A 26325-nucleotide genomic window follows, 5' to 3' on the forward strand; every position below is an offset into this window, starting at 1 on the left:
TATTGTTAGCTTCATCAAGAATGCAGCTTTCACATTTTTAAAGGCTTTCTAAAACTTGGGATTGAGGCAAGCCTCAAAATTGTTTTTATCTTAGGGAAATAATTAGAATTTGCAAGTTAAATGACCAGTTTTGATTGCAAGGAAGATACTAAATATTTCAGCATATTGGGTCTTTTTTTTTCTGTTACACTATTGATGTACTAGAATCAGAATAAAGGTAAATTATGGTTAGATAAGATTCGCAGAATTCCATAAGTGGATATTTTTTTCTGATTTCTATAGCTCATAGGGGCTATGACACTGCTTTTCAAGTAACAGTTTTGAAAACTGCCATTTGTGGTTTTCATCCAAACTACTGTCTTTTGCTGGCCCGTGAACAATCTCTTCTATCACCCATGCACACAAAAGGAATGTTTTGCTTATTTATTTCTGTGAACCTACATATGTTCTGGTTCCCTCCAACTCTGAGTTCTATCTCACTCAAAACGTATATATAGAGAAGTCTAACCTTTTTCTTTTGTTGATCAGAGGAACAACAGTAACTTGCAAAAGGCAGCATAAATTATCTGGTTTATTCCTGCTGTGTAAGCTGCATTGTTTTTGCTGTCAGTGTGTTATGTGAATTAGAATTTAGAATAGAGAAGAGGCACATTTGCTTATTCCATGTGTCTCGATATATCAATGCCTATAATATGTTGCGTCTGACTCAATGTTTATTATTATGTGCGGAGAGACATTATAATGTGGCATCACAGAGTGTCATGTCATGACCACACAAACATAGATAAAGGCTCCAACTTAAATTTGACGGTCATTTACATGTCAAATATTATAATTTAATAATAAACATTACATATATGTTAAATATATCTATTTAAAATTTTAAACAATGTCAACAAAATCAGTTTCTAGCAACCCCAGGTGCAATAGTTATTTACAGATGTAGGGGCTGCCATCTGTGGAAGGGTGGCTTACCAAAGGTTTAATGATCAAACAATTAAGATGCAGATTTGTGTCTGAAGCTCGGAGGGCATATGTAACATTTTATTTATATTAAAATAATATAATTTTACTTATCTAAATGTCTAAGCCTTACTTTATTTCAAAATACTGTTGGGGATTGAATTAACATTTTACATGTTCCAATTGCAGATGCTACTAGAATACCTATCTTTAAAAAATCTATGTAAAAGATTTCAAGGTGTATCATTTTCAAGCTGCTTATGTTTTTATTTGATCTGTGATTTAAGTTAACAGGTGCTCTAGACTGATATGTCTTGGCATCTTTTACATAAATTTTTCCAAAGATAAGGTATGATAATTCAGTAGACAACACATTTATTATCTATCAGATTTGTAAACTAGCATGGGTAGGCCATATAAAATAATATATATTCTGTAATAAATAGTTTGTTTTCTTTCTTTTTTACATTTTGTCATCTTCTGTGGTGTATTGAAGTAACGGCTTCTGAACTAAAGAGAATTATATAAAGTTATTCCCTCTGAACTGAAGAGCATATTTTATATGCTTAAAGTGAGATCCTTAGAACCAAAGGGATTTAACCAAATACTTGAAGTTGTTCATTATATCATCTGTACATAGTTTCCTTGGCCGAGTCTACTCTCCTTGTCATCGAAATATTGAAAATTTAAGAAAGATCTTTTTCAGGATCATTCTATCTTCCTTTTACATCATAAGTCCGGACTGATTATATTTTCTTATGGAGTGGTCCATAATTGTATTTAGGTGATTGTACAAATGGCTGTCTTTTAAATTGTTTGGCTGGATTATGTAGGGTCCTTCAAGACTTTGTAAGGCCTATGTCATTAATCTGAGAAATCTTTATGAATATAATATGTGTGTTCAAGTAACATCTGAGTAATAAATGTGAAAGTACAAACCTTGCTGTCTGCCATAGATAATCTTCTCATTGAAATAATAGTAATTTTTTGAGTGAAAGGAGGTCCAACTCTGCTTTGTCTTATTTTGAATCCTTTCAAATCTACATTATTTTTAAGGCTTCCAACTTGTGGATGTAGCCTGCCCTCAGTCTGGATGAGTCACAAACCATTTTGATTAGTTCAAGTATGTTAGGATAAACAAAATGATAATGGAAAAAAGTCATTTTTTAGTTTTGCATGCTTGAAGCATGTCAGTCAAGTCCAACGCTACCTTTTATGATGCCACCAGTATTGGTGGCTCTACATATTTACTCTTATTAATGTCAGTTACTGCTATGTTATCGGTTTAACATGTAGTGCCATAAATATTCCCAACTTGTGTGGTTCTAGATGTCAAATTGAAATTGTCTTATAGTAATTTGGAATCAGATGATTATGCGCTGGGCGGAATTGTGATTAAGGTTTTTAGTTTTGTCGGAATATTTTGTAGTCATTATTTCATTTTCAGGCATAACAGTGTAGCTGTATTCCGAAGGATGTTTTCTTGAAGGATTGTAATTTTAAGGGGTTTCTGCAAGATAGTATTTATTTCACATGTTGCAAGTTTCTGTAAGTGGCACTGCGTTGCCATATTTTCTTTTCTGTTTTGTGCACATTTGAGGAGCAATTACTTGAGTTCTATATTGAATTATTCTCCTCTATGAAATTTTATAATAGAAATATCAAATAAACCTTACCAATGAAATGTAAAACATAAAACGGAGCATTTCGTATTAAATTGTCATGTATATTTGTGAGTTTGGTCATTTTTGAAGAAGAATGATCTTGGGCTTTCTATTTGTATGCCTGACACAACTTTCTGCAACTTTGTTGACTATGAACATTTACTGACGAGTCTATAAGATACTTAGCTCATAATAATGTTTGTACTGGGCATGCATTTTTTTGTTCAACCTAAAACTAAAGTTGAAAAAGAATATTTTAACACGACATGCAAAGGGTTATGCTGAAGTTGATTAAAAATGAAATGCAGCAATCAAGAATTTAAGTCAGTTTGAAGCTATTGGTTTTGAATCTTTATGGATTAAGGTTGCGTTTAATTATCGTGTTGGGGGGTTTTAATGGGAGCAAAAGATTTCGACTTCAATTGATAATCCTTTGAAGATTCTAGACTAGACCTCAGTGATATATTATTTGTAATTAACTTTTACTCAAAATAATAAACACTCTGAGATATTGGTAGAATACTTGGGTATGCAACATAATGGGTACCCCTAATTAATGCAATTAAGATTTACAACCAACAGATTGGAAATGAGGCTGAGCTTAATTTTTTTTAATATTTATTACGTTTATAATTTTCATTTGATCTTTTTTCTTGTCAAAAAATGAAATTATATCAAAATATGTGATGATATATTGCTATGCAACAATGCTATTAGTTGTCACACTTGAGAAAAGGGCAGACCAAGTATGATAAGAATGGCCAAATGACATTTGGTTCAATGGCAAGGTCTATGTAGTACGCACCTAGATGGTGCCGAGTTCAAATCTTCCACAATACAAAAAAAAGTATGATAAGAATACTGAGTACCAGGAGGTGGGGTTGAAATGCACTTAGGAAGTTAGATCTATGCCTTGAAAATTAGAAGTTATAGTGCACCATACATAGAAATGTGCCTCAGTAAAATATCATATTTTTCAGAATTGGTTTGGACTCTTTAAGGATAACCATAGATCAATGTCACTTATTTATTGAAGGCCACCTATGGTTTTTGGATCCATGCATCAATAGGATGTCATCTGGCATTGCCTTATACTTATTCTAAAGGCTTTTGATCTAACACATGGTGGCAGTTCATTTCACCTTCAAAATATCAATCTTATCAAGCTGATTACCTATTTGGGACTGTGCTCTCACATCAATTTCTTTACCTTTGCTAAATCTTCCTCTCCCTTCGAATAGCCATGAATTCTGGGAAATACGACATGCAGCAGGTTCATCACAGCTGCATACCAGTCCCTGTCACTGGATGGATTATAATTTGTTATAATTGCATTCAGCGAAATCTCCTTGTTTATTGGATGCATGAGGAATGGATTTAGAGATGTTTCTAAACTGTTGCTTAGGGTAGAAAGACTAATTTTCTGATTTCTTTAGAATATCATTCTCACCTTTAAGCAAAAAATGATTGTTGAGTGTGTTACTATTGCTCGTTGCAAATGGCTGAATATGAATAAATCGGCTTGCTGGTTGGAACTGTCTTAGGAATAGAGTCTGATGAGAAGTATATGATTTTCCTTAAAATGATCTTAAATACAAAATTGGAATTGTACTTGGAAAAAACACAAGCTACAGTAGCACATTACATCTACTTTTACCAAACTAGTGTCTCACATGTTAGCGAGCTAGGAAAAACCTATTTTTATCCTTATTAGCAAGTCACGGTAACGGAAGAGATGAATTGGTGTAGATTTATTTGATATTTCATACCCAGTAGGATGAATTTACAATAGTCTGTACAGTGTACGGTGTATAGATGTGCCCTGCAGATCAATTAGAAAAATGCACTTCATGTCAGGAATTTTGTTTTAACATCTCCTATATTCCAATATATCAATAATTGATTGATTATTTATTTTTCATTTTTTTGTAATGTCAATGTGTATGGTGTATCTGACAATATAAGTCTGGCACTTGTCTCCTTAATTGTGTTTTTTGCAGGTTTGGTATCCCGGTATGTCATTAGTTCCTAGATTTAGACTCTTCCTTGTTCTGCAAGCTAGTACTCTCAGTATCAAAGATGCATTCTGACACATTCAGGGCTTTAGTCTCTTAAAAGAGCCTTTCTGGCTAAGATGCATGTTAGGAGTCTTAGGACCAAGTGTTTTGGCTTTTGCTTGTTTAGTAGATATCTATCGTGGTCATGAATTATCAAACACATCCCACTTATCTGTTTATAGCATCTACATTCATTCAATTTTGTGGTACATTTGTCTTACTCGTTAGCATTTTTCACTGACAAAAAAGTTTCCATACTGATAGTGAACTGACTAACTGGATGATCTAAAACTAATGCACAGTGTCTTTGGTGTCTTGATTAGACTGACTACTAAAGACATCATAATGCGTTGTGCAGTTGTCATTCTTGCTACCTCTTGGTAGATTATTTTTCGTAAGATGCAACAAATATCATTACTGCTTATTTTTGTCACTGTTTTGAAGCCTTGCCTAGTACTACCTGCTCTGCAACCCTGCATTTCAACTTTCTGTGGTCCCCACTTCCCTCTTTCCCAAATGTTAATTGAAAAAATATATATATGTTCTAACTGACTATATAAACCATAAAATGTGGGCTTTCTCGCATTCAGATTCTTGTCCTAATAAAATTTCAAAGATGAGCTGCTACTTATTTTGCTGTACCTTGGCATGTGGTCAACTGGTTCAAGTGAGGTGTTGTGTTGCCCTTTATCTGTGTTCAAAAGGCAGTTGATTTGAATCTGATGAGGCCCGGGGATCCAAAGCATGCAAATTGGAACTTGTTAGTTTAAAGCTTGGCTGTTGATATTTATCGAGCAGCAGCTACACACTTGTTAATGGAGGCACCAAATCATTGGAGTAATCACCTCGGCCCTACAAGTAGTGAAAACCCTATAGTCCTAGGTTTGTGTATCCATCGACAGGGTTCATATTTGACCTACTGACCAAATGCACGATCAATAAATATGTTATTCCAGCCACTTACTTTCACAGGTCACTACTGTAGTCTTGAAAGCAATATTAGAACTGCTACGCTCGTTAGTTTTGAATTTTTGAGGGATTGTCCTTGTTTTGAACTGTGGCCTTTTTGGATTCAACTGTTTGCTTTAATGCAGTTGAATCGAGAAATTTCACAGCCTGTACACTGTTCCCACTTTCTTATCGTCCTTGTTTTGCAAGTCTAATTGCATCTCGATCAGCTAAGTTTGCAGATAAAAACAACACATCGAGACAAGCTCTTGAGAAGCGCCCCGATCTTGTTGCCAACAAGAGGCATACTGTCAAAACTAAGTTTTTGAATAACATAAACACAAAAGAAAAATTCTGGAAAATAATCGCAATTAATTGCAAATCACTATAGTCCCCGAAATTTTCCCCCCAAAAAACATGGTTTCAAAAGAATTGCAGTTAGGGTTTTACCTCAAGATTTTGTATGGAGGGCGACTATGTCAATTTGTCAAGTGTGAGGGAGACCATATATCAATAAGGTATCATACAATGTGCTTTTATAGCTTGGTAAGACCTTCCATATTTAGGGAAGCAAAACACATTAGTCACCTACCTTAACTTTGTTTAAAGTTTTTAAAGGGTACATTAGAGTTTTATAAAATTTTATAGGTTTTTGTATATGTAACTTAAGAGTTTAAGCTATTGTTTGAGGTGACTAAATTTTATAGGTTTTCCTTATGTAATTTAAGAGTTTAAGCTATTGTTTCAGCTTCTAGGTAGTTACGATGACCATGGGATGAGTCGTTATGTGCACATAAGTCTAAACGTGTTCATTTGGAGGTGTCTCCTAATACATTTTCATAGATATCTCAATAACCATGCACTACAACCACAAGAAAAAGTTGCACAATTGCTCGTACATATTCGTTTAATAAATGTTTCAACAAATGCCTATGCACAAATGCCCCAATAACCATGTATTATGGTCACTTAAAAAGTTACAAAACTCTTCCAATTATATATAAAATGGTTAATTACACATGCACAATTTGGCCACTATTGGACATGTGGGATATTTTAGTAGGCTTTTAATTTTCATCTATTGGTTCTTTGTAAAAATATTAATTGGGGCTTAGGTGTGCAAGAGGTGGGTGATTATTGTTACATGCACAATTACTGGGTCGTATAGGTTACTTGACTTTGACATTTGAATATGAAATCACATTACATAAATGAAAAGTACATGTTATATGGTTTATTACTTAATTTAATATTGCTATCATGAGCTCTATAAAGTAAACACCTTAGATTGTTGAAAAACATATGTAATAATGTCATAATACATCATCCTAATAAACTCAATTGGTAGTCGTAAGCCATAAAAATATAATTCACAAATTGTGAGAAAGTTCATGGTGAATTGACCTATTTATGTTTGGTATAGTGTTAGTTGTTATTGTCATCAGTGGAAGTTTGATAGTTGATAGCACAAGTAGAATAAATGCATTGACTAATTTGATCAAAAAATAATGATTTTTCTATTATAACTTTTCTGTTTTTGGTTCAATGTATCTTATTTACACATCCCATATGTTACATCATTAACTTTCAACCAATAAATTTAGAAAAAGGCTTTATTCCTTGAAGGTTTGTGTAGTTTCAAAGGCTTTAATTTAAACTTGGTGACTCCCCTAGACTCCATGAGGGACGATGCTCCTTGATCTTGCTAGGGGTGTTGCTCCTAGACCCTTGCACCCCCTAACCTTGTTTACAACTTAGCATAGACAATAAAAAAGAATAGGTTTACCTCTTGACAATCATAGAAGTTGGTGGCCATGCATAGTGACTTGCAACATTTGGATTGATAGATCTTTGAGTGTAATTGGACTTTGATCACATGTTGGGGTGTTGATCTTGAAGATATCACACAAACTAATGAAGTCTCATAGAAGGGATTGGATGAGTTAGTCCCTCATAATGGTTGTGGCTCGGACTTAAAACTTCAAATTTTATGTAGAGAGCAAATGTGATTAGGGGTAGCATTTTTTGTCATTTTGTAGTTGAAACTTGCAGAACATTTTGTTATATTTTTTATAGAATATAAATGCACATTAACAATCAGAGCAAATTAAATTTTGTTAATTTATTTGTCAAGTCACAAAAAATCTTAATTCAACTTTAATATTATGTATTAAGGTTCTTTAATGTACACCATGAATGCCTTATCAATGTCATTATATGAATATTTGAAAATCTCCTTTAATTTTTAATTCTTTTCTACTTTTAAATAGCAGAATTTCTACTCTAGAAACACTTAATTCTCTTCCTCGCCATCGTTGACCGAAAACTTGGCGTAACAAAGATTAGTGTCTAGTTATCATTAATGCACCATGCAACATAATCAAGGATACTGAACACAAACTATCATTAATGCACCATGCAATATAATCAAGAATACGAAGATCAACAAATAAATCTCTATTCCACAATTCATACTAACCTCTCTCTTTTTCTAAAATTTTTTTCTACTAGGATACTAATAAATACATATATGTATGCATATACATTTATAAGTGAATGACATTAGATATCCACAATCTATTATGAATAGATTTGCTATTTTTGGATTTCATTGTGTTAGAGTTTTTGCATCGATGTTTCAGATCACACATCCTGGTCTATCATCCAGTTGGAAGAGGGTGCATAAGAAGAAAAAGAAAATAGCAAAAACTCTCATCCAATCAAATCCAAAAATAGTTTTCAATGGTTAAAGAGGTAAAGATGGTAAACTCCAAACATTTGAGATGGACTACAGTGTACAGTTAGATTCAAAACCCCCATGAAGTAATACACCAAGCTGCAGGGAGTGCTAAGAACAAACACTTATGCATGCATGTGAACTGTAGTAACCAGAACATGTGGGGCAGATTAAGGGCATGCCATTTTGAAATGGGTGTGTAACAGTGTATGAAAACTGGTACACCTGTATTTTATATACTTAAGGCACTATCTGTAAACCTTAGTCCCATAGTAAGAATGGTACAGCTAAAACAACAAATGTGGGAAAGAACAGGGAAGATGTCTGACAAGTTACACACCCAATGTTAGTCAGATCCATGACTCAGTTTTGTGATATGTTTGCACTCTCAGGCATGATTGTTGTACTCCCACGTCTGTGCTCCCCCTCCCCCAAAGAGAAATTAGGAAGAAAAATCAATCAGTAATGATATAACAAGAATAATCACACCACCTCTGTCCATCCAAGTCTTTTTTCTCTTGTCTTGAAACCAAATTTCTGACCCAGATTCTAATGCCTGCCAGTTGTAACCTCATTATTGAAGCAATGATAGATTGTACACGACCTTTTCCTTCTATCTTTAGCAACTTATGAGAATACCAATCTGTCTGGCATTAGGTGGCCATGAGGTCCCAACCCAAACAACCTTGTCCATCCAATCTAGTCATCTCCCATTCAGTAGGGAAGCATAGCAATCGTTAGATTAAAGGCAATGTGCAAGTTTTCAAGGTGGGCCAGGCTTGGTGGGTGAAAAGCATCAGTTTTAGTTCTAGTACAGAGGAGAAGGTGAAATAAAATGTTTGTTAAAAACTCAAAGTCAAGCAACGGTGAAGGACCCACCTAGCAAATAATGCCAAGTGGTCCTTCGCCCTTTCTTGGATTGTTCTGCAGGGCTATTTCGGGCCTAGCACTAGGAATTGAATAGCTAAATAGCAAATTGTCCTTTTGGGGTTGAATTTCCTTGTGGGAACAAATTAGGGTAAGCCCCTTTTTTGGAACATTATTGGAGTGTGCTTCACTTGTTTCCATAAAGCTTTTTGGATTCTTTTGAATTGAAGGTGACTTGGGTGCAACTACTTTTGCTTATGGTATGGCATGTACTTGAATTGTCATATTGATTGGTACACCCACCCAAGAGCAAAGATTAGGATTGTGGGAGACATTGCAAAATGAAGTTACAAGGATTTATGATTTATGATTTATACTAAAGAAATGCTTTGCTAGGAAAACATTTCTTAGAATTGGCATCTAGATATAGAGAGAACTTTTGAACTGTCCCATAATTGGGACAATATATCGAAATCAAAAGGGGGTCATTGGCTAGTTGTCACTATAATGTGAGAACATGGCTGCCATAGTGTCTAGGAAAGTAGGTTGCACGTTTGCTACATGGGGCATGTTTCTAGGAAATTATGTGGTGGACAACTGTCATATGTTGGGCCAGAATTTTCTTGGCATTGCAAGTGTCCTAAGTAAGGCCTCCTTCCTTGAAAAGCACCCTTTGGCATGATGCTCACTAGTTTCCAAATTCTACAACTAGTGGGAAAGTGATCATATGAAAGTAATTTAGGATCTATACTTTTTCTTATATAGATATTACTAGTTTTGTGGGTATGTGTGGCCAAGTCTATGCCAACAATCTAACATTACATAAATTGAACTTAAGTCAATTTCTATACAGTATTATATAGTTCCAACTCAAAAAGATGATTGGAATTGTGTGGGTACACGAGGCCTTACATTTAATGGGTGTTGTACCCTTGCAAGAGGGATATTATATGCTAAAGTTGAGGCCCAAATGTAATCTTATCCTTCATTAAGCATTTGAATTAGATGTTAGCAAATTAGCATTAATGATACAAAAGCTTTTACAATTTCTTATATAAAAGTGTTTTCTTAGGTGGTGTGAATCTCCAAGAAATCTCATTTAAGTAATGATTCATTTTTAGTAATATAATGAAAATTTTCTTATATTGATTTAAATCATTATGATGTAGTATGAAAGGAGAAATACAACTTTTTTATATAATTAGTTAAGATAATTAGTTACATTTTAGTGAAACAAATTTGATCCTCTATAATGAATTCGGATTAGAAATACTATAATTAAATTAAATGTGAGAATTTAAAATATTAAATTGTAATATTTAGTTATATTTTGAAGATTAGAAAGTGTGTTGTCTAGATCATTGTCTCAAATTTTAGCAAATTTATTGTGTTTGGTGTAATTTCCCTTACACACCTATACATTTGACCTCTACAAGTGCGGATGTGAATGTAGATATAAAATCTTGTAGGATTGATTTGATAGATTATTGAGTATTAGAAGTTCTTTTTCTTAGTCTTCTAAAATCTAAATATGTGCACAAATGAGTGGTGTTTAAGAATACCTTTGGTAGTCTATTGAATTAAGACTCTAGTGTGGTCTAAAATTAACCCTCTTGTTAAGTTGACTTTATGACTTTAAACAAAAGATTCAAAGATAACCATTACTTGCATCATTATAATTATCTATATACCTTTTTTTACATTTAAATTTATACTTTTTCTAATCTTTATTATTGTTATAATCTAACAAATTAATTTCTTTTTTATATTAAATTTAATATCTTACTCCATAATTATAATTTCCCTTTTTACTTTATTAAATTACTTGGAATTATATATTTCCACTCATGTTGATTGATTGCACCTGCTTACTACTTTTTTACCCTATATAATTTTTAATGAAAATTTATTATATTTTATTTAAAATTTGATTTTGAAAAATGCCACAACTTATCCTACTCCATCCCTAAAAAGTGCTTTTGGAATTTTATAATTCGATTTACTAGCACTTTTGGGCTTTTCGATTTATTTACAGTTTGAATGCATTCTTGAGCATTGTTATGAATTCATACGCTGTAATAAACTTACCGAGTAGATTCAGTCCTGTTAAGTGTGCAGGGCATTAGGCATCGTGTTTTACTGTGGGCACTTTTCACTTCATTTTGATTTTATTAGCATTCTTTGAATACAATGTTTTTAAGTTTGTGTATCAAATTTCAATTGTTCACATATTGATGAATTGATTAGTTTTCTTACCATTTTTTTGAGTTCAACATATTATAAAATAAAATAATTTTTTATTTTTTTATAACAAATTTTTAAGTTGTATTAAAATATTAAAGTATCATAATTATATAAAAATATAATAATTCAAAATATATGAGCTAATAAATTTTAAAATTTTAAAATATAATTTAAATAGGAAAAAAATAGTTGATATGTAATCGGTTTTTGGTATGTTGGTAAAGTTAAATGATTCTCAACGAGTCTATCATATATAGTGCAAGACTTCAACAATATGAAGATAAGATTAGGATTCTCTCCAATACTTTCATGGAATGGATACTCCAACAACATAAGGGATAAGGTTGGGATCGTGCCAGCAATGCTTGATTAACAGCCGAAGAGATTTCAACTTAAAGCTGGTGCTCTCATATTAAACAACAAAATAACCTTATAAATGATATAAAATCTTTCGTCCGAAAATAAAATAAAACAATCTACATACCATCAAATTACATACTATATAGAAATAGAGTTGAAGAACATAAAATCTGAAATCTATGGAGATCTAAAATCTGAAAAAAGAAAATGATCTGTTGAATTTTAATTCATTAGTTTTGTTTGGTATGTGATAAACTAAAATTTATAAATGTAAATGAAAATACACAAATTAGTAAATATGGTATAATTTCTTTAATTTTAAGTATTAATCAATTTTGTTTTTTATTTATTTTTAATTAAAAAAGATTAGATAGGTCGTTGGATAAATTCCTAACTACTTTTCTAAGTGAAAAAGGTAGTCATTAATTGATGAGACAATCTATTCAATATTTTCTACTTTGAAAACATATGAATATTTCTGATTGACAACACTTTATATAAACATCACATGTTTCAAGAATCAAATAGTCAATAGTAATTTTGCACATTATTCCTCTTTAAAAACCTAGATAATTATCCTATTTTTTTAATCCAAATTCACTTCATTTAAAAATAACCAATTGATTAACTCTCTTAATTTTCTTATGCTAAATTGTTCGAAATAAACAAAGAAAAAGACCCCACCACAAATAGGCATTCTGGCTCCAAAACGGACCTTTCATACAACGTGATAATCGACGATGTAAAAAGCGCGACTAACACGACATTAGTCAATCAGTACTGCTGTTTTGGAGCCGGAATAGACGCGTCCCCACAAATAGGTGGCTTAGAAATAGAAACCCCATTCTAAATTACAAAAGGATAGGTGGGTTGTGGGGTCAATTCTTCACTACTTTTCTAAATGAAAAAGGTAGTCAACCAGACAACTCATTTGATATTTTGTGTTTTAAAGAATATGTAAATATGTCTGACTGACAGTACTCTATTTAAATATCATAATTTTCAACAACCAAATAATCAACAATAATTTTACACCTAAATGATTATCTTACTTTTATTGACCAAAATTTACTTGTATAATTTAAAAATAATTGATTAATAAACTCTTCCAATTTTTATATTATTTTTTTATATCAAACTATTTGAAACAAACAAAAAAACTAAACAAATCTTCACCACAAACAGATGACTTAGACATAATGACTCCTTTCCAAATTAAACATTTTGTTTCTATTTTCTATAAAAATGAGTTTTTCGAATGTTTTACCTATACAAAATAATTGATTGTTCTGTGCAATGGATGGGTTGATTTTTTTTTCCCTATAACATTATATTTAATGAGAGAACATTATATTTTATGTTCATCTCTGCTGTGATTAATATTTAATGTAGGTCTTAAAAATTCCATTTCTGCAACCCTCTAATTAAATTTGCTCTCCACATAGTGAAGGAATCTCCTGTCAAAATCGGCAGTTGATGAGTACCTTTCAATGTCAACATTGCTGTTATATTAAAATCATAACAGTAATGAGAGATCCAAATGCTTTATTCATATGAAATTACAAGACTTAGTGATCTAAACTTGTCACATTTTGATTTTATTGATGTGCTAAGATAATTGGATGATTGGGACCCCTTTTTCTTTTATTAGTGTATTCATTTATGTTGTTTAGTGGTTTGTTTTTATGTTGTATTCTTGAGTTTTTACCTTTTGAATTCTAAAGGTGTGATTTTTCTGTCTATCTTTTTTGGGGTGAATAAGTCTAATATTATAATATATATAATAATAAAAATACTTATTATTCGACAATAATAATAACATATTAGTGTTTAAATTTTTATGGAATTGTTTTATAGTTTCCCTTTGCTTGCAAGCTATACACATCATTTTTTCATTTCATGAAACTTTCATGACCATCTATCATTCAAAGTAACATTATAAATAATCAATTTACAAATGATCACAAAATAAATGCAAAGACATGTAATACACATTTTTACTATAGAACTACATCCCATCAATGTTGCAAGCACTTTATTTTTCATTACATATAAATATAGATAGAATACAAATGGATTTATTTGAAACTACTAATTAGAAGACCTAATGCAGTGTGATGAGGGAGATGAAGAATCACCCTACATTGTCAATCTATTAGAAGCTCCTTGTGTTGGAATTCTGTAATTGGTGTTCTTTATCATTCACAGTTTCAATTGTCGAATTTATTCTTGAAGGATCGATCACTTTGTTGAGTTGAGTTGCTAACTTAGGTCTAAAATCTTATGTTTTATGTTGATTACTTTTTTGGTTGAGCCTTTAGTTGTGTGGGGTAGTCGCTAGGTTTCATGTATTGATTTTCCGAATTAGTGTTTTCTAAATTTGGTAGCCTACCTTTGCAATGGGTCTAGGAGAATTGATTTCTCAAGTACCATGGAGTTAAAGGCTTGCATATCGCATGAAGAAGGATGCCAATATCATTGGGAGAAGACAAAGTGGAGGAAAATGTTGATGGACATAAAAAGCATACAAAGAAATTTTAATGCAAAAGATGCACAAAAGGTCCTTGAGGTAGTTGAGTTTGAAGTCAATATCAAAGGAGATGGTGGAAATGGAAGAGGAGCAGAAAAGGACCCATCTGAAAATAGAGAAAATGGTAAGGGGGTATGTGCATATACATGGGACACAAAAGTGGGGGTTCAAAAGTGACCTCACTAATCTAAAATTAGCTAAAGTTGAATTCAAAGGAATAATTCAAGATGTGTACACCTACTTTTAAAGATGTGATAGTAAAATTAATTGTAGTACTAAAATAATAAATATTTCAATAAAGGTTAAGGGTGTGAAATGTTGAGGGTACATAGAAGTGTTCTAATTTTTTATCATTAAAATATAGCGTAGTGTTTGGCGTGCTTCCCCTTTTTTTGATACATTATATATTTTAAAAATATAGTTGGTGGAAATATACCTAAATGAGTTAAAAAGTTGTACATTTTTTAGTGAAAGTATATTTTTTGTTTTTATTTTTGAAGCAAATGGATCTTAAAAATTACATCACTAATTGTGTGTCACATAATTTGTGCAAAACTGATAAAGAATGCATATTTTTATTTGAACATGTATTGAATGAAGCATAGAACAATTTTCTATATATATATATTTTAACTTATTCAAATTATTATACAACATATATGGCTAGAAATTTAAGAAGTAGCTCTACATTGTTATGGTGGTTTCATAAAATTTTATTACAAAAGATGTAAAACCTAATATGGTTGAAGTTCAAATTTGAACATTTTTATGTTAAAAACATAAATTTAGATTCCACAAGAGATGTCCAAGCCTAAATGGGAAGGGATCATTACAAAATTGAATTCAAGTATAAGAAACATGTCACATTAAAACACATCCATGTCATTTTTCATAAGGTTGGCCTAATTTGTCTCCCCATTTCCATGTACTCATCCAAGGGCCCTATATTTAATAGAACTCTTTGATTCTATCCTAATGATGATATGATTGAAGCTAGTAAGAAGGAAGAAACTAAACTTCAGAATGTTGTTCTTTTGACAAAGAGTGTCTCTCTTCTCATAATTTTTTTAATGACTAGTTGTTTAATGTGTGGGGGAAAAAGCTTAGAGTTTATGTTACATTTTGTAGAACGATTCAAAAAGAATTATTTGTTATTTTTTTCACAAACCATAACATGCATAAAATGGTTCTTATTAAATAATTTTAGAACATTAAAAAATCATTGTTTAGAGCAATTGATTGGTCCCCAAAAGTGCCTATGGAAGAAGTGTTATCTTTTTCCATATCCAAATAGGTCACTATTAGAAATGTGCCTCCCTAAATATGGCAATTTTTTATGCAAATGCTGAATCCCATAGGAAAGGTCTTGCATGTAGAAGAAACTAGAAGTACCCTGCCACCTATGAATGTGAAAATTTAAATTATTGTGAATATTGAGATTTAAATCTCCTCCCTCTTATTAATTTTGAAAAAAAAAATTGCTTTCAACACTAAAATAAATAAAATGTCAAAAAATAATAAAGGATAGACTAATTTTGTCTCAAAGATATTGAATTTTGTTGAAAATAATGAAGAATTGTCTAACTTAGAGTCAATTAATAGGGTTATTATGAAGTTTAAAGATGGAAAGAGTGAAGCTTTGTTGAAAAAAATGCCTCAACATTAGTCCTTGATAAACTAAAAGAAAAACATAGAATTAATAAGAAATTGAAAGTTAAGGCCTTAGAACCCACCAATGCTAAGAATTCAAGAGAAATTAAGGGTGAGATTGGTTGTAAGATTAGATTAGAGGAAAACAAATAAAAACATCTTGAATATAACAAGCCCTCTATTTTAAAATAAAGTTGGTGAAAATAACATTGAAAATGTAGAAAACAAAAAAGATGAGAGAAAGAAGAGAAAGAAAATAAGTATAGATGAAAGGTTGTGAAGGAAGGAGGAGAAAATTCCCAAATATTTTAATAGATTATATGAGAACTAGAAATACCTTGCCCCCAAATAATCTAAAAGAAAATTAATTGTATTAGTTGGAACATTACGAGTCTAGAGTCCCCCTGATAGTAAGTACATGTTAAGATCTTTCTATAATAAGAAAAAAAATGGTTTATTATTTTGAAAGGAAATTAATTAGGCCATTCTAGATTTAAACTTGATAATATATTGATATTTGTTTGAAACAATTTTGTTATTTTTATATCTAAACATGATAAAGGTAGATGCGGTATGGCTATTATAGTAAATATAAGATGGACCCATTTGGTCCATCAAGGATTTTGCATGCTCTCATTATGTAATGTGAAAATTAGGAATTAGGGTTTCACCAAGTAAGTCCATAAATAACCCAATTAACACAATTGCATTGAAAGAGGAGTGAACCCAATAGATCTATCCTCAATCCAAATAAGTAAAGGGTTGAGATTCTAGTTAGATTCATTTGTTGGAATTGATTATCCTCTTTCTTAGTTGAATTTGGAATGTAATTGTGAAATTAGGGTAAAAGTATGAATTATTGAAGTAAATCATCGCAAACAAACTACTATAGATATCCCGTGGAGCCACAAACTAAGATCTAGGCAAAATAAGATGTTTAGAACTTGTTTCCAAAATTCCAGCTTGATTTTTCAAGACCAAGTAGCACAAATTTGCCCCGGTCCTTTGAATTTTCCACTGTCGAAAGCTGAACCCGTTCATCACTATTGACTCTGCTGGAATTCATGAGTACAAATCTTACACTTGTTTCCTACACATAGAAAGAGGGGAAAATGTTGGGAATAGGGGTTTGCCTTAGGTCAAACTTCAATTTTGGACTTAATTGTGAAATTGAATTGATAAATGTAATGAAAGATTATAATAAAAGACTTTCCTTTTGAGGGAAAGGTTGGATTTGAAATGAAATTCTTGAAACAACAATTTGTACCTTGATGAATTTTTTGTTGGCAATTGACACTCATTCGACTTAGTTGTGTTGTCATTGATGACAACACACACCATTTTGGGTTGGTCACTTCGTCGATACTCACCAGTATTCATTGTTTGGAAATTGGCATTTAGTCATTTGAAACACATGAAACTGACACTGACAGGAAAGGGAAACCGACAAACTAAGAACCAGTATATGATGTCTACACGACAATGATCAAAGGCATCGGTCTTGAAGTTTAATGAATTTATTTTTGCTTAGGCCGACATGTAAATAAATTGTAAGATCATTGTAAGTTGACATAAGGCATTTATGTTTGTGTTTGGGAAGCGTACTTAAGTCAGTCCAGTTAAGTTATTTTGAAGAAGTATAAGAAGGTAATGGAATATAGTATTGTGATGTTGTGTGAGCAATCTTGACCAACAAAATGTGAATGTAATATTATGCAGTCGGTCTTGGAGTTTGGTTCAGAGGTTTGGTAAGAGAAGCAAGATACTAGTAAGGAAGGATACAATGTAAACCGGTACAGACTGTGCTTTAACCAGAACTCATCTTGCATAGCAGATGCACTATTAGAGTTCAAAATTTTGTTTGTAACTCCTTATGTGGTGTTTGTAGTCAGTGAGGCTCCTTTTGTGATGAGAAGTGTGCTCTAGGTTGTTGGCCTTCCTACACATGCATGCCCCTATTGTAATATTTATTCATTTGGCTAGTGGATAGATATTATGTGTCTCTAATCCCATCATGGTTTTTCCTCTTTGAGGATTTCCATGTATAAATCTTTGTGTTATGGTGTATGCTCTCGTGGTTGCTTCATTTCTATTTTTTGTTATATTCTTTGATGTTTACTGGTTATTGAATTATATTGTTAATAAGGTTAAAATTGATGACATAACATTGATTCACCCCCCCTCTCAGTGTTCTTGGATTCCAACAATTGGTATCAGAGCTTGGTGCCTTAGAGTAAGTCTAATAGCTTGAGGAAGATCTTGAATATGGAATCCATGGAGATGAGTCTACACAAACAACCTGAAGTACGTAGCACTTGAGGACTATGATGCTGAAAGGATGAAGAACTTGGAGTTGAAAGATGAATTATTCATTCTTACCCTGCAGGAGAGACTATCATCTGTTCAAGCTAAAAGGAAGAAACTTTTACAAAATCCAAATAATGAAGAGAAGGATGCCCTTAAGGAACAATGTCACAAACTGAGTTAGGAGAATGGTGTGATGAAGAATGAAATGCAAGTCATGACTATGAAGATGTCTAATGAGATTGAAGAACAAAAGAAGAATGAAGAAAATCTTAACAGATCTTTGAAAGACAGATCTGAGGAATGCATTAGGTTGGCACATGAGAATGATGTGTTGAGAACTGAGTTGGTGCAATCATAGAACAATGAACAAGAGTTGGAAAGAATGATGCCAATCCTAAGAAGTGATCTGGATGCTACAAATGAATACAGAGAAAAGTTCAGGGTCAGTTCTGCAAGGCTTAATGAATTATTGAAGGGTCAAAGAGACATTAGAGACACTAGAGGTCTTGGATTTGAGCATGGAGAAAGCTCTAGTACTACAAATCAGGGAAATCCACCTAACAACCGGAATCATAAATCACCGGTAAGGCAACCCAATGCACATAAATTTAATGGTAGATGCTTTGTTTGTAATAAGTTTGGTCATAGAGGAAGTCAATGCAGAAATAGAGCAAATCAGAATAATAATGTAGTTCCCAATCAATGTTCAAAATGTAATAAGTATGGTCATATGACTCAATGAGGCAATTTAGAAGAATAATGTCACTTTCTATGCATGCAAAAAAATAGGACATATTGCCAAATATTGCAAAAGCAAGAACAATCCAATAGGAAATGATGAGAAAGGAAAATAAAAGGTTGAAGACATTCAGAAGGAGCATGAGAAGAAATGGGTTAGGAAATCTGAATATCAAATGACACAGAGAATCAACCTGGTTACTCAACCAGCAAAACAGAGTGTTTCTACACCAATAGGAAACTTATTTGGTAACTAAGGCATTAGCCTTAGGGGGAGGCAAATTATTGACATATCTTGGATTACCCTCAGTAGAGGTCTGAAGGCTTGTTTTAGATCTTGGTGAAGACAGTTTGAAGATTCATTGATGCTGAGATAATATATTTTGTATCTGGAATCATATGCCGACATGCATTAATGTCAATGAGAAATTAGGGCTTTCACAAAATACAAATGAAATGTTGGTTCATTTTTGATCTCACTGCATTCAGAGCAAAAAAGAATGGGTTCAAGGCAATTCAAAGTGATCAAAAGCATTTCAAGCGAATTCTAGTGCATTCACAATGGATTTTCAAGAGCTTTCAATGATGAAGGTTGTGAGGTATTTTATTATTTTTTTAAGCTATCTTTTGTTTGCAATGGCGTTTGGATTATCTTTCGCTCTAGCAGGTTTGGCTACCCCTATTGTTGTTGACATCAAGGACCATCCACACCCTATTTTCAAGCAATGCCTTCAGATTGCGAAGGTCAATGATTCAGTTGGCGTATTTTCTAGGGCATCTGAAGGAGTTTTGTATGTTGAAGATGTTTATGCATACATTCATTGCAATTTGGAAGATTTGGGTTGTGTTGAGATCAAGAACATGTATATTGGCACTTTGCTGAATTCTAATGGGTCGATGAAACCGAAATTTCAAACTCTGAAGGATCAGGGTTTTACTAACATTTTGGAGATGATAGAATTTGAGGATGAATTGATCTGGTATGCATTGATTTGAGTCCATGGCAAATTGATATGACTAGACCGACCCCACAAGATAAAAAAGGAGGCTATTCGTGCGATCACCGATTTCCCCAGAGCGATCCGACCCCTGGAAGGAAGAAGATATCTAACAATGAGGTGGAGAAGTTAATTGGTGCAACATCTGACAACGAGTCCATGAGAATCAGTACTATCAGAGACAAAGCAGTTCAATTTGCAAGCATGATCATCTGTTACAAGGTAACCTAATCGAATCGGTTGAGCTCTGTTTCCAGTTCATGCATTTTCTATGCTCACAAAATGATTAAGGAGTCTACTTCTACTCCCTGAAAAAAGAAGATATCAGATGTAGATATTTCTCTTGAATAAGGTAAGAGTATTGAAGTCATTGTTGGTCCTTTTAACCGAAATGGCAAATAGGTGACAAAAAATCAATTCAAGGATTGGACATCCTTACTGAACAACTAGCTTTCCTATAGCAAAGGCTCATTTACTTATAAACCAGGGACGTATACTTGAAATAGGCCGGCATGGTATGTGGACTAAGTTCATATTGCAACCATTCTACCCTACTCCAGGAAAGGAAAATCTCTAAAATAAATGCAAAAACATAATGAACTAATGCTTAATCAAAACTCACAACTAAAAGTAACTTAAGCAACTTCTACCAAGTTATAATGTTCTAGCAAATGGATAGGAACTACTCTGTCCATTGTGGCTGTAGGAACATGTTGAGAATTGACACTCATTGGATTCATTTTGTTGTCATTGATGGAAACAAGATTAGATGGGAGTCATATACTGGCATTAGGAGGCATTCACTGACAGACACCAACATTGAGCATCTAGGGTTACAACCGACACTGACACCAACATCCAACACTTCAGGGAAGGCAACATCAAGCAAGATTTATTTGTAAAATCATTTTATAATTATTGTATAAGACCGACATTGTATACCTTTTTGTATTGTAAGCCGACATAAGGCATATTGTTTGTAATGAGTATATAGGTCAGTGTGTTAGGTCATTATGAGACATCAATAATTATATAAGAGTAGAACTTGTGGATGAGGATTGTGGGATGCGAAGATCATTTGTATGCGAATGTTGTATCATGCAATGATCTATAAATGTTTTGTAAGACATTCTTGGAGGGAAGGTGACATCAGTAGTAGTGTTCAGGGTTTATGAATTGGTACAGAGAAGAGCTATAACCAAAACTCTTTTTGGCATATCAGATGCATTTTGTGAGTTCATTTTCATTATTTTCCTTCAGCAGAGCTTGTAGTCTGTGAGACTCTTTAGTGATGAGTAGTGTGCCTTCCTGCATGTGCAAGCCCCCCTCTTTATGTAATATCTTTTATATGGCAAGTGAATTGATATTGTGGGTCACAAATCCCATCGTGGTTTTTCCTCTTTGAGGTTTTCCATGTATAAATTCTGAGTTATGGTGTTCATTCATGTGGATGGTTTATTTGCTTCAAGTTATATGTTTATTTGTTTAGCGGTTTATATGTGTATGGTATAAAGGCGTAAAATATCATCTTACTAGCATAACACTGATTCACCCCCTCGCTCTTAGTGCTCTTGGACCCCAACAATTGGTATCAGAGCTTGGTACCTTGGAGGAAGTTTAATAGCTTGAGGAAGATCCTGAAACCAGAATCTTTAGACATGGCTATGGAGAAGTAACTTGAGATGGATCTTGAGGATTATGATGCTGAAAGGATGAAGAAATTAAAACTGTTGGCATTTGCATGAAGATTTCATTGATGATATGTTATGTTGTCATTGATGTCAATTAACCGGTAATGATATTACTGATATTGTTGTTATTGTTGATATTGTCTTGTAACCGGTAGGAAGAGATCTGTGAAGGACATTGTAAACCGGTATGTAAGTTTGTGAGATGAACCGGTAACTAGTATAAAGGATAAAACCTATCTATGTTATGTAACCGGTAAACCCTACTAGTTGTTTTTGTTAAAAATCTAATCGATTAAGGTTGTTGAATTGGTTATGTTGGTTTATGATCTAAAGATGAGTGGTAATGATGGTGACACGTATGGTCATTGTATGAAGACAAGTTTAAAATGTTTTGGCACATTTTTTTGTCTAGGGAATGAGCAAAGTGTATTTCATCTAATGCAAAGCATGTGATGAGTTACTGAGTCCAATGAAGCGGTGATCAAGGAGTGGTTGTGGTTTTCTTGATTTATGTGATGATATTTCTATGTAATCCAATGGTCATACTTGAACCAAATCTGTTTGTAATCTCTATGAGAGAATTAGGTTTCTGTTGTGTAACCAACCTAATTGATTTGCATATAAGGTCGATGAAGTTGTGTAAAAGGTGTTGGTAGAAATCAGTTGAGTGTGTGGTTGCCAAACCAGGTTGATGAGTCTGTAGTTTGATTAAAGGCAGATGAAAGCTAAAAAAGGATCTGATCAAGCAAGTGTAGTGCTATTTAGACAGATCAAGCAAAAACCTGTTGTTTTCTAACAATTATAGCATAACTGAAATCCCCTAACCAGGTAAGCTCTAACAAGCTTGGTTACTTATCAAATCCTCTAACAAGGTGATCTATTAGCTTGGATTTTCAAATCCTCTACTGAGGTTACTCCTAACAGGGTACTTGCTTCTAACAAGGCATTTGTAGTCAATCCCTTAACCGAGTGATTCCTAACAGGATTAGTTCTTAATAGGACTTTTGTAAAGCTTTAATAGGCTTGGCTCCTAATAGGGAGAACTTCAGAAGAGTTCAGATAGTTATCTTGTGAGTCTCATCTCATTGTGGTTTTTCCCATTTGTGTTTCCACATCAAAATACTTGTTTCATGTGGTGAATGTTTTTGTGGTTATGATCTTATGGTTGATTTGATTAACTACTTAACTATTCTGATAAGGCATGATAACCGGAAGCATTAAGAAATGAAGTCTGTTGACATATGATAAAGCATTTGGATGTTTATAAGGTTAATGTTATTTATTGTTAAGTTGCTATAACAATCAATCGATTTTCTTATGAGCTTTTATATTGAAAGTGATATTTCATTGAAAAGTTTACTTTGTGTGATTGATATTCAGTTTGGGAACGTTTGTATCAGCTTTTCTATGTACTGATTCAAACCCCCTCTTAGTAATCTACCAGATACTTATTCTTTCATCATACCATCAATTAGTATCAGAGCATCTTAGGTCCTCTAAGATCTAGGCCTAACAACTTGAGGAAAAGATCTTTTAGATCATGACAAAGAAGGAAGGTCCAAAGTTTAACAGAGAGAATTATAGGATATGGAGCGACAAAATAAAAATTTACATCAAGAGTTTGGGTAGTCAGTATTTGGAAATGTCAATACTAAATATATTGCGCCTGTTGGGATTCTGATTGATGATCAAAAGAAAGAACAACAAGAAAATACTCAAGCATTAGAGGCCATTATCAATTCCCTGTCTGATGTTGAATATGTAGATGTTCATGGTCTAGAGGCTACACATGAGGTATGGAAAAAAATTGAAGAGATTTATAGCGGTGATGAACATGTTATATGCACTCCTAGTCTCTTTGCCATCTATTACATGTTCTCCCTACACTTCGAGGTGGCCCACCACAGTCTACCTTCACTCTGTTATGAGTTGTAACTCCAGGCTTCTATTGAGACTTCTTTTTATTTGACACCACCTTAGTGTAGCTCATTTCTTCATCAAAGTCAATTCTTTCTAAACCTGTAGAACTATCAATCTTTAGGGACTGCAGGGTGTCCAAAATAATAATATTCAGATCAAAGTTAGGGAGGTTACAGGTGCAATGTTGTGATGAAGATTCATCCTCCAAAGTCTTCTTCAGATCATTGAGCTCAATAATTCTAAACGATGATCCAAGAACTAGAGAAGATTGTCGATCTTTGAAGGAGCATTCTTCCACATCCTTAGATTTGTGGGGGTTCAGGGAAAGTTCTCCCTCCTCTAATTCCTCCACCAAAACATGTTCTTCTATCCTTTCAATCATCACATTCTCATTAGTTATCTCCTCTTCAACCTGATCAGGACCCTCCTTAGACGTGATCTTTAGATCTATGTCCTTGGCCTCAAGGTTTTGATTACCATGATTACTTTCTTTGTTATCTTCCTCCTGGCCCATTTCTTTCACCTCATCGTTTTGGCCATGTTGAACAAAATTTCTCTTATTGATTTTGTTGCTCCCATGAGGCCCTTTCTGGTGTACAAAATTACCCTTCTTATTATGGGTATCTGTTTCCATAGTTTTGGGTTTCTAGACTATAGGTCCTTTATTAGGATCTATCTTGGTATTCTGAGGGCATTTCTTTTCCCAATGGCCCACCTTTTTACACAAGAAGCAAACAAAAGGAAACAATTAACACTCAATAGTTTGAGCTAATATTCCCAACTTTCACACCAGCTCAACCGATGAAGGAAGATCCTTAGATCTAGACATCCCCATACAAATCCTAGCATAAACCATTCTTTTCCTAGCTGCCGTCATAGGCTCAATGGATAGAAGTTCACCAAATGCTCCAACAATGCCCTTAAAAAACATATTCATGCTAGTATTCTAGAGGAAGCCCTGGCAGCTTGACCTAGATAGGAATGGTTTCAAAAAAGGCATCAGACATATCCATATTCAGACTCCACTTCTTAAGGGTTAAGGAAGACCTCCCCATAATCCATGGACCACCACAAAGAATAGTCATGATATCCTTAGTGCATGATAACGCAAAGGAGAAAAAACTCTGAGGGAGAGCCGAAACCTCAACTTACCCTTTGATCTTCCACCTTTGACTAACAAAGACCCTCATTGAGTCAATTTTGGGTCTAGGCCTAGTGAACTTTCCAACAAGGGTGAGTGCCATAACAATAACATTATGATCAATCACCTAGTCTGGGATAGACAAAGCAACCTTTCCACTAGCCTTATCACAAGTAATAGATACAAGTGGAAAAGAGGACTTTTTGGTCAGCTTCACCCCAAATGGAACAACCCAATTAATATTCGTGGCTCATGTTAAAAAATCTCATTTTGTGGCCCTTGTGACAAGACCCTGAGAAGCTCGTGATGAAGACAAGTCATGAGGACTATCCAATGGGGAAGCCCTCGATGAAATCTCATCCCTTGGGTCCACCTGAAAAACTCATTTTTGGGCCCCTGCCATCTTTAGATTTCACATCACCCTAGTTGTCCTTAGAGCCAACAGATCATGGGGATCTCGAACCAGCTCCCTATGAACCCAAAAGGGGTCCGCTAGGGACTGCAGAAGCATCACCTAAATCCCTCCCCTGAACAGCCTAAAACCCTACCCTAAGCGCCATTGAGACCTTGGTTGGGAAGTTATCTGATACCAAATCATCTCCAAACCAAAATATGTTGCCATCAATGAAAACATAAGAAACCAAATGAGTGTCAATTGCCAACAATTTATCCCTTATTTTAATCTTTCAGATTTTCTATCTCAGTTTCTCAATACATTCATCAGCTAGCTTGACATTTTCTTTCAAATCTTTATTTTCAATTTCTACCATCTCTAGATCCTCAAGAGTATTTCTTAGATCTTCTCTTAAATCCATAAGTTCAAATTTTAGGATCTCTTTCGAGTGGTTAAACCCTTCCAAAGGACTTGGCTCTGATACCAATTGTTGAATATCCAGAATACTGAGAGGGGAGGGGTGAATTAGTATTCCCTTGAACTTATTAAAACTTCTAACTTGTTGGTAATTGACACTCCTTTGGTGGATAGTAATGCATGTATAATGGATTAGGGTTGTCATTGATGGCAACTCTTCATGGAAACCCTATTCAATAGTTATGGATTTTGGTAACCAACAGAGTGAGTGATCCGGTCACCGGTATCTCAGGGTAGCAAAGCACTTTTGGTTTGGAATCTTTGGAGTGATTGCAGTGACTAGATCTATGCATGGGATGATAGGGCCGACATGTAGAAATAATTTTGACATCATTTGGTTATCTACATATGTTTTAGAGATTTGATCTAAGACGACACTTGGTTACACATTACATTGCATAATATGGATGACCAATTTGACGAATGTTTTATTTCATGATTATGGATATATATGACCAATGTAGGAGATCTTTTTTGAGGTATGATATTTGTGAGTAGTGATCAAGAAAACTATTTGGCATAGTTTCACGTGTGCCTTCTTGATCTGGTAGCTGATTGAGAAGGAGAACAAGGCAGAGTTGTAGAGTGGTTATAGTCAAACTTTTTGCACTAAACTAGAACTTGTCCAGGTATTGTTTG

This window comes from Cryptomeria japonica, chromosome 11 (genome assembly GCF_030272615.1).
Source record: "Cryptomeria japonica chromosome 11, Sugi_1.0, whole genome shotgun sequence".
NCBI lineage: Eukaryota > Viridiplantae > Streptophyta > Pinopsida > Cupressales > Cupressaceae > Cryptomeria > Cryptomeria japonica.